The sequence below is a fragment of the Helianthus annuus genome, chromosome 9 (genome assembly GCF_002127325.2).
Source record: "Helianthus annuus cultivar XRQ/B chromosome 9, HanXRQr2.0-SUNRISE, whole genome shotgun sequence".
Classification (NCBI taxonomy): Eukaryota; Viridiplantae; Streptophyta; class Magnoliopsida; order Asterales; family Asteraceae; genus Helianthus; species Helianthus annuus.
In genome coordinates, this window is record NC_035441.2 from 132,278,145 (window position 1) to 132,289,624 (window position 11,480).

Consider the following 11,480-nt stretch of genomic DNA (forward strand, 5'->3'; position numbering starts at 1 on the left):
TATGTACTTGCTATTCATGAACAACACTTAGTATTAATATACACAAAATCAAATTAATAAAAAAAATTTACATATTAAATGTGTATATCATATATAAAATGGTTTTATTTATAACAATAACTGATACAATAATAAAATGATAATTATATTATAATATAGATAATAACTATATTAAAATATCTATATGTACTTACTATTCATGAAGACTTAGTATTAATATAGATAATATATGTTTTTAACCTGTCTAATTTTTTACAAATTTGATTTTCCTCTAATGACTTGTGTTCGTTATATTAAAAAAAAAAACTAAAATATGTAGTTATGTTTGATTTTATAAATTTTATTGAAAATAGGGTTATGCGTAAAATAGTCTTTTTTGGTATCGTAACCTAGATCAAGTGTTGATGTCATAACGATACCGTGAAGAACGAAACCAATACCGAACGAAAAACATCGATACCAAGATCGGTATTATTGGAACAAGTATCGGTATATACTTTGAAGTATAACCATTTAGTTTTTATTTGATTTAATTTTCCTCTGATAACCCGCATTCATTGTCTTTTTTATAAAGCTGAAAACGCGATTGTGTTTAATATTTTTTTCTCAGCGCTCCTCTATAAATTTTGTTGAAAAAAGAGTTTTATTCAAAATAGTATCAAGATAAACCAAACCATTACCGACATCGGTACCGGTATAATTACTATCGGAACCGGAAACATAACGGTATTAGTTTTCATGGTTTCCAATGTAGAACACATTCTTTTTGAATATCATGACTTTAAGCCGAATGTTACCACCCCGATACCGTAACGAACCGAAAATTGTACGGATCGAATTTCCCTATATAACGAACCGAAACGATACTGACCCGCGTGGGCAGATCTTGCAAGTTATGTAGTTAAAATAATAAATTGTTTAGGTAGATCTTCACGTGTCTTTTGAAACTGAAATTGAAAATATTGAGAATTAAAATTATGTATTTTTTTATAAGAAATGGGCAATAAGATAGAAAAATATAGGCCTTACAACATGAAAAATGTTTTCATCAAAAAACTGACAATAGAAAGTATGTCATTTTCTGAGCCGAAGAAGGATGCGATGTATGGCACCATACATAGAGAAGAAAAGCGTGACTTATGCTTGTAAGTTGTAACTAGGTTAGTAAGGTATACTTTTCCCTGTGAGCATAAGAAGCTTTCATCCTTTTGTCATCTACTTGTAGAAGTTAAAAACATTCACGAGGATCGTTTTGTTTACTAATCACATTATTTCTGAGCTAGTTTCAATAAACGGGAATACTACAAGATGCTAGAATCAAGGGGAAATGCATACAACATTTTTAGTGGATTGAGATCAGTACTACTTTTTTTAGTAAAACTTTCAATCACATTATGATCAAATTTCAACTTGTACGCGACGATTGATCAACCGGGCAATATATAATTTTTTTATGATTTACACTATTTATGAAAATGCTAGAAATTTTCGTGTATTTACTGATGAATTCATGCAATAATTGCAATACACTATTTGTGAAACTATATTAAAGTGACGGAATACTTTAACCTGTGCTGACGACATGCCGTCGCCATATCTTAGGACGTGATTACTTAAAATAACCCGCCTTTTAAAAACCCTACCCCGATGACATGCCTAGGTTAATTAATTAATTATTTTTTAAACTTTTTTTATACTAAACTAATTTACAAGAAAAGTTAAAAAAATAACAATTAACGATATACTGAGAACATGTCGACATAGGTTAAAATATGTATTTTTTGTATTTTTAATTTATTCCGAATAAAATGAAAAGATGAAACGTGTCGTTATCGTCGCTATATTGGTTTTTAATGACCCAAATAAAATATACAGCTTTCTCCTGTTAATTCGTGCTCCCAAAAAACACTACAAGCCACCAAAGTCACCTACGACGTCGACAACCATAACAAGCACTACAACTACTTGTCGTCGCCATTAGTCCCGACTCATGAACTAGGTATCAACATTATGTTCTCAATTTTCATATAACATTCTCTTATTTCACTCATTTTCCCAAATCAATTTTTGTATAACATTCTCTTATATCACTCGTTTTGCACTTATAATTTTTTTATTTTTTATTTTTTTATTTTTTTTATTATTATTATTATTATTATTTGCATTTTTGCTTAGGAAAAATATGTGATCCAGAATGCTTCTCTAGTTTCTTAATTTAACTAGAAATGTTTAACCTAATTAATGAGAGTGAATATTTGTAGAAATAAGTAGGTTTTAACTTAGTTAACAACTAATAAGACTAAAAAGAGTGAAATGGAACACTTTGGAAAGTTGAATTTATAAAAGTTGAAAAAAAATAAAAACACACATAGTGTGTGTGTGTGTCGAAATTAGAAAGAAAGAGGGGTTTTCTCTCTCAAATCACCTCCTAAATTCAGCAAAATCAAAGGGATGTTTGGGGTAGATCTTTGCAAGTTTGAAGATTTGGGTATAACTAGCATCATCTAAACCCAAGGTGAGTTGTAGAAATCCCATGGGTTGAATTTCATTTAGCTTGTTCTTGGTTTTAAAGGCTAGTATGAAATCCTAACTAATGAATGTAAATTAATGTTACAGTAGTTCTTATGATCATCATATTTACATTATGATCATCATATTTACATGTATGTGTGAAGTGCTTTAGTAAATTCGGAAGATATGATAAGTGTTCTTGTATATATGAGTTTTTATGTTAATTAGCTCTTGATGATAAATGAAATTAATGATGTATTGATGTTCATAATCATCACACTTGTTTGTATGTGTCACACCCATTCATTAGCGGAAGCACGCGGTGTGAACTTGATTAGTTTTCATTGCATACGATATAAGTAAACATCTACATGATTAAAAACATCCGATGTTCATTAATTGACATATAAAATATTACACATCATAAGTTGTTTAGGATACAAACCAACATAGTTTTTTTTTTTAAGTTTACAAAAAAAAAAAGACTAGTTTGACATAAGATTAAAACAAAAGGCTTTGCATCCTATATCTCATTGATGATGAGATATATGGACCAAACCCTCCAAAAGGGATGACATCGATGACTTATAATCCAAAAGCTTCATAGTAAACACCAGCACCAAGATCCCATTAGTTTCCTGAAATACATGTAAGTTTGAAAACATCAACAAAAGTTGAGAGAGTTCATGTGTTTTGAGTGAGCTCCAATTAAACCTTTAAACATGTGAGAGATCTTTTATAATAAACAGGTATGTATAGCGTCTATGAACAGATCATTAATGTTTTGCAAGGATATGAATTATTAATATGTGTGGCGACATAGGAAGCACTCAACCCGAGCGAATTTCCCCCGGTCCACCCGGTTAGAATAACAAAAGCACTACATGGCCACACAAGGACCCAAGAGTGGGGCTCGCTACACTCGATAGATCTACCACTTTTGCCCTCGGTCTTATACAAGATTAATGGCACTTAAGAGAGATTACTATTCGCTCACATGATTTAACAGTTCATTCCCTAGCTAAACCATACCATTGAGACATGTATTGCACCCCCGAGAGTTATAAGTCCGAAAACAGTTAAGAGAAAAGGAGGACATGAACTCACTGTTTTACGTTCCTGAGAGAGAGATATTCAATCAACGTGTTCCGTAAACGCGAGTCAACCTACAAGGGTTCTAACTCATTAGACACGTTGGTCTTTCCTAGACCTCGTACTCGTTGTTCATCTTGAACGTTTATTACTTTCATTTCGTTTTTGGGAACGCTTGTGTAATTTACTAATATGTTGGCATTTGTTTCTTGTGTACTTTGATTCGAGACTTTATATTTGTTACACAAATATAAGTGTAAAAAGTGTTGAAAATGTTTATTTTTAACGTCGAAATACGTTGTCGTATGTATACAACCTTAGTGAGAGAGTACACTTCAACAAGTGTATTTGTGTATGTCACCATGTACTAGAGTCTTTTATATATATACATATACCGTATGTATACTTGTATTTCTGTGCTTTATACGTGTACGTATACCGTATTTATACGTGTAGGTATACCGTATTTATACGCGTGGGTATACCGTATTATAATGTATTTGTACAATATATAATTATAAAAATATACATGTATTTTACCTTGGGCTTAGCCCACAATTTAGTGTTTTAGGCTTAATCTATATTTTATGGCATTTGGGCCTAGCCCCAGTTCTATAAGTTGGTAAACCAAGCCCATATTGGTATTGTAAGTGGGCTTTTATAAGTATTTTAGGAAACGGGCCTTTGCCCATGTATTTAAGGTATTGGGCTTAGCCCAATATTTATGTTATTCTAAGCCCAAAATAAATTTTAAAGGCCCAAAGTTATATAACTTAATCCAATATTTGTGTTCTTGAAATTGTGACAGATTTTACTAAGTATGCGATAACCACATTAGTAAATTTTTAGAACCGCACATAGTGTTATTTTTATTATTGAACTTTCCGGCTTTCGTTGTCTTTGATATATATATATATGAGGTGTCTAACAATAGTTTATTTTTACACTTGTCGCAACGTTCGGTTAATATATGTAGCTTTTTGTGCCGAAGTTATCCGTTTCGCCGATGACGCATAAAGCGTCGTCCGATGTTCGCGCCTTGAGTTATGGTCTTACACGAGTGTGTTTCAAGTGCTCGTGAAGGTTCGCGGCTATCGCCATGCTTGCGAATGTTAGCGAGGTTTCGGTTACTTGTAAGTGTATAATGTTCATGTGTATTATTTTTAACATTTTGGTATGTATTCCTAAGACTAATACATACACATAATATACACACTTTATACTTCAAATGAAGTATTTGGAATATATATACATATAATTTTCTCCAAAAATTATATTGGTTATTATCCTTGTAATTTTTACCCATTTGTCATAAAAATAATTTGTAGGGTTTTAAATAAACTCTTGTATGGTTAATGCTTAACCATTGTCATTAGGGTTTGTATAATCATGATTAGAGTCGCTAATCACAATTAAGTTTACTAATCACGATTAACCATGCTAATCACCCCGTTAGTCTCTTTTTAATCGCGATTAGATTTTTATAAAATTTCGCCATAGTTTCCCTAAACTATGGCGTTTTTCCCCATGTATTCAAAACATGTTTAAAATCATTTCCAATTTACCATCAACATCAATTCACTAATCTCAACAATTTACAACATTAAGTAAACAATTTCTACCACTTATTTCCTTAAATCATGAGCACTTATATATATTAATTTTCTAAAAAAAAATCCATGGTTTTCATAACCATTAAATCACTTGTTATTATTTTTTTTAGAAATTACATTTATTAGTTCTTAATCACCATGTTTAGTTCATTAAATCCTTAATCTTTCAAGTTTAAACACACACACACACACACACACACATATATATATATATATATATATATAATGATCATGGATTTAAGGGTGATGATCTTTCTTGATTTAAACTTCTAAGTGTTGAAATCACATTTCTAAGACTAACCCATCAAGATCATCACTAATCTAGTTTACTATACTAAATAAACAACATGATCATCATAAATCTCATGACTAATCAACCTACTTTAACAAAATCAACAAGATCATATAACTCATTCAACACTAACACACATAATAATCACATAATACTTCTTATTTAGTGGGCTTTTATGGTGAGGTTAGGGTTTTAAGTGGAATTTTTCTTTGATTTCAAGATGATCAACAAGTACTTTAGTAATCTACACATGATAACAAGCTTAAAAATATAAGTAAAAGGCTTACAACTTTGCAAGTGTCTTAAGATGATGATTTAGAAGAGATTAAGCTCCAATCAAAGCCCTAAGTGTGCTTCATGTGATCTTGATGCTTATATGGTTATAAAAAGGTGTGATTATGGTGAAAATGGAGTGATTTCTAAAAGAAAATGGTGTGTTTATTTGGGGGGTCTTGGCCGAGATCTAGAGCAAGGGGGAAAAGGGTTTGTAGGTGATATTTTGAATGAAAAGAATGATGTGAAGGTGATGGTATGAGATGATAAGTATGGTTGCAATCTTTCAAGTTTCAATAAAAAAATATAACCACCATACTTCTAATCTTCTAACATATATCAAATTGATGTAGGTGGATTTGGTGGGGACCACCTTGACCGAAATGAGGGGAGGGGGTATAAGGTTTTATATATATTTTTTTCTTTCTTTTTTTTTTATAAACATTTAGACATGATTCATATACATATGTTATGATATTTTTGTTATTAAGTGTGTTCTAGCATCATTAATATAATAGTTTAAGGTAGTAAATAAAGTCTAACTAGTCTATCTCGGGTGGTAAAAATATCACTACTTCGCTCGACGGTTTTGGATGGTAAAAATACCACTACTTCGCTCGACGGTTCGATCGCGGGTGAAATATAAAAGACGCTATATAATACCGGGAGCTATGGTTTTAATTTACCATCAACGCTATAGCGTTTATTCAAGGTGTTGGCGACGCCAAAATATGGCTAACTAGTTCGCTTTAGTTTAGGAAATTGGATGGTAGGAATATAATTTCTTCACCTATCGGCTCGAACTTGGGCAATGTGTGAAAGTTGCGGTGTAGCATTGGGAGCTTGTATTTTGGATATCCCATTGATATCCTCCAAGCTCATATAGGGTGTAATATATTATTAACAAGTTATACGGACATTCAAATGCTAAATTTTAGTGTCGCGGACATGTTATTTTGTTACAGTTTGGCGCAGAACGAACAACTTAAAAATATACATTTTTTTGAAAGTTTATATGTTTTATCATTTGGTGCCCCTAGTTAGGGGTTTTTATTTATATTCCAACTATAATATTCTTTCATGCCATTCGTCGCTTGTTCGGACAGTTTTTTTTTAGAACTAGCTGGCATGAATAGTGTGATCCGGCGAATAGTGTTTTCAGCATTTTGCCAACATATTAGGACATAGTTTGCGGTTTTCTCGCGACAAGGCGATTGTGTTAATATTGTTTAGCATTTTTAACCATGTCCTATGATTGCTAGATCTTATACGACCTAATCATGCAATAATTAAATCGTAATGAGAGAAATTAACGTTAAATCGAGTGTTTAAGTTGTACGGAATTACCATTATTTTTGCCAGTTGTCACAGTATGTGTAAATTACTTGAATGATTTAGAGGGTCGAATAGGTGTTCATACATGTCTAGAAATGGGATTTTGACATGAAAGATGAACCTATGATTAATTGGTAAAAAGGATGAATTAGAGTATCATAGTTGAAAGTTCATGTTCACTTGATGTTAATAAATGTATAAACTTGTTGAATTGAAAGAAATATGGCGATTTTGGTTGAAAAATTTAGCTAATATGATAGCCTAAAAATAATGCCCACCAAATATTTGATAAAATTCCTAAGTGAGTTTTATCAAACTGTTAGCGCATTTATACATGTCAATTGGCAGTTTGACTTTTAAAAAGTCAAACTGACCAAAAAATGAATGGAAAGATAAGGAGATATAAGTATCCATAATAGTGATGGTCATGGTATTGGATGACTAATCTAATCATCTTTTGGGTATTATGTGATAATTTGACTCTTGACAAGCTAGGTGGGAGCTTGGAAAGGAATGGGTCAAGCCGGTCAAAGACACGAGAAAACATGAACGAACGCAAGGTAAGTAAAGCTTACACCACCTATAATAAAATCACTACGTAAGTGATGGGAAGTATTTGGTTAATAACAAGGTTATCAAAGAGCGAATGCGATTAGATGAATAAAAATGTTAAGATGAGACCCCATGGTGTAAACCATGAAACGGGTCAAAATGGATAAAATTATGACGAACTAATGATGGAGACCAACAAGAATTGTGAAAAGGAGACCCTATGGCCTAAGCCATAACGGGTCAAATAAGTACAGAAATAATAAAATCACATGTCGGTGATTAAACAAAAAAATTATTTAAGCAAGACCCTATGGTGTAAACCATCACGGATTAAAAGAGGTAAATTGGTAAATTAGATCACATGTCGGTGATTAAACAAAGAATTATATAAGACCCTATTCTGTAAACCATAACGGGTTAAAAGGGGTGAAAATGGTAATTAGAGCACATGTCGGTGATTAAACAAAGAATTATATAAGTCAGGCCCTGTGGTGTAAATCATAACGGGTCAAACTGGTAAAATTGTGTTGAATCACCCTTCTTAGTGATAAACAATATATGGGTTTGTTTTAGATTGCCTAAAGGGCAAACCAAGAATGGTCAAAAGGGCAAACGGGTCATATGGGTTAAATGGTGATGGTATCAGGGTCGGAACCAATGTAGAATGAGTCGTACCATGGGCTACGGCTTAACCCCGTATTCGTATTCGCGGTGTAATTTTTTTCGGTTTTATACATAGCATACCCAAAAACATATACGAGGATAGGTCTAAGAGAAAATTATGAAACTTGATATTATTCATTAAGCCCAAAACCTGTTTAGTAACAAAGCCCAAATAATTAGTTTTATGATAATTAAATCCAAATTGTAATAACTAATAAAGCCCATATAATAGAATAAGTGGTTTTGCGCATCTTATGGTTGAAATGGAAACAAATAGTTCTTGTCCTTTGGTTTATCGGGTAGTGAATCTAGCCTTGGTTTTACCGGTTGCAACCGTAACTGTTGAAAGATATTTTTCGAAATTGAAGATTATCAAGACGGATTTACGCAATCGAATGGGCCATAATTTTTGAACAATGCCATGTTTATGCGGTGGAAAAGGATTTTTTTTTTCATAAAGTAAAAAAAGACGATGTGATAGAACGATTTCAAGCTATGAAAAAAAAAGAGGCCAAATCTATTAGGTATTTATTTACTTTATTTATTTATTGTCTTTTTTTTTAATATTGTATGATTGCACGGTAAAAAAAATTGGGATACCCCTGATTTAATGGGCTAGTTCCGCCACCGGATGGTATCACCATTTAAACTCGGTATTTAATGTTTTGTCTTGTGAAGTTCAATACTTACATGTAAGCATAATGTACGGGCTTGCATTGCCATGAATTAGCAAAAAGAATTGTAAAGTATTGATAACAGGTCATTACTTTAACCCCGCCAGGTATGTGTAATGGGTCATACTCTCAGTAAGGCTTACGGCCCCACTAAAGATGGTTGGGTCGGATAATAGACCTCTTCGAGTGAGGTATAACTAGTATTCGAGTAAATTGGCCCTTAGAGCCAAGAATAGGTCTATGACGTGAAATTATGGTTAAATGAGTTTTAAAATAATAGGTCATTCAAAATCTTTATGTCATTAGGGACCTAATTAATTTTGACGGAATAACGAGCAAAACGTGCCCGCCAGTTTCCATTTAAACTTATAAAAGTTTCCTGGTTTGCAAATAGGTTAAATTGACTAAAACGCCCACGGATGATGGTTCCGGCATACTACCTCCAAGGTGGATTTAATAATGAGTCCTTTGATAAATTTTGTCCTTTCGGTAATTATATATGGGAGACTTAAACTAAAAAGGGCTTAAAGTCTCCTAGCGGGTCAGTTGGGTAATGTACTTCAAACCAAAAGAATGTTTTGAAAAGCTAAAGGATCTGGGTTCGGTTCACGGTTTTGATCTTATAACTGTGGGAAGAAGTCCTAAAAATGGTAAACTTGAAGGTGGACCGAATTGGATGTGAATTAGACTGTAGAGGAATAAACCTCTAAAGAATAAAATTGGGCATGGACCGAATTGGATGTGAATTGGATTGTTGAGAAATAAACCTTTAAAAAATAAAATTGGGTCTGGATCGAACTGGATGTTAGGCATTCGCAAAGGCACGAACCGGGCGGACGACCAAGCACGTGAAGAACCGAACACTATTAAAGCGCTATCTCCTTGGAGTCAATCGTGGGAAATTTGAAGCATGATCATACGAGACAGAGTCTTTGTGTATAAAACCTTATTGTTTTGGACTGTAATTTATTTGGGTAATGACCTGTTATGTCGGTTCGTCTGGGTTTTCAGTTAACCCAGACTCGTAAGTTAATTGTTTTTAACAAATATATATATATATATATATATATATATATATATATATATATGTATGTATATGGGGACCGCTAAAATGAGAACCACCTCGAGTTGTAAGAACCGTGAGAACTACACCGTACGGGGCGAGGTGGACCAAATTTTTTTCATAAACGTAGATGCGTGTATTATAAACACATTTGTAAAAAAAAATAAATAAAAAATGTCGTGTGTGTAGTTTTGAGCACCACAAGTTTGTGTTTACGGGTACCGTAAATCTTACCGGAAAATTTACGGTACCCGTAAACACAAACTTGTGGTGCTTAAAACTACACACACGACATTTTTTTTACAAATGTATTTATAATACACGCATCTACGTTTATCAAAAAAAAATTTGGTCCACCTCGCCCCGGATCAAAAAGTTCTCACGGTTCTTACAACTCGAGGTGGTTCTTATTTTAGCGCAATTCATATATATATATATATATATATATATATATATATATATATATATATATATATATATATATATATATATATACATATATGGGGCCGCTAAAATGAAAACCACTTCCAGTTGCGAGAACCGCGAGAACCACTCTCCACCAATCAAATAATGAAAACCAAAAGGTTAATATAGTCATTTAATTAAAACCATCAAATCATCTATCTCTCCTCATTAAAATCACTTTTTAAAGTCTTTTCAATTTCTTTCTCTTCACATTTTTCTCTCCTCTTTTGGTTATTTTGTAAAAAAAAATAGTAAAAAGGTTTTTGTAAAAAAAGTTTAAAACCATAAAAAAAATTTCGAAAAAAATGTAAAAAAGTTTAAAAACGTGTGTATAAAAAAAAGTTCTTGTAAAAAAAGGTTAAAACCGTAAAAAAGTTTTGGTATAAATTTGTCTTTTGTAAAAAAAGTTTTTATGTTTGTAAAAAAATTTTGGTAAAAAAGTATTTGTAAAAAAAAAGTTTAAAACCGTAAAAAACGTTTTCGTAAAAAAACATAAAAAAGTTTAAAAAACGTGTGTGTAAAAAAAAGTTTTTGTAAAAAAAATGTTAAAACCGTAAAAAAAATTTCGTATAAATTTTTGTTCTTTGTTAAAAAGTTTTTGTAAAAAAAAATTTGTAAATACGGGACGAAAAAAACGGCGCGTAAAAAAAATAGCACGTAAAAAATGCGGTGTAAAAAAACGGCTCGTAAAAAACCGGGTGATAAAGCGACGCGTAAATACGGGGCGTGAATACGAGGGCGTAAAACGGCGCGTAAAAACGGGGCGTAAAAAACGGCGCGTAAAACCGTGAGTAAAAACGGCGCATAAAAACGGGACGTAAAAAACGGTGAGAACGGTGTGTTAAAACGGGGCGTAAAAAACGACGCGTAAAAATACGGCGTGCAAAAAACGCCGCGTAAAATAACGGGACGTAAAAACCGGTGTGTTAAAACGGGGCGTAAAAAAC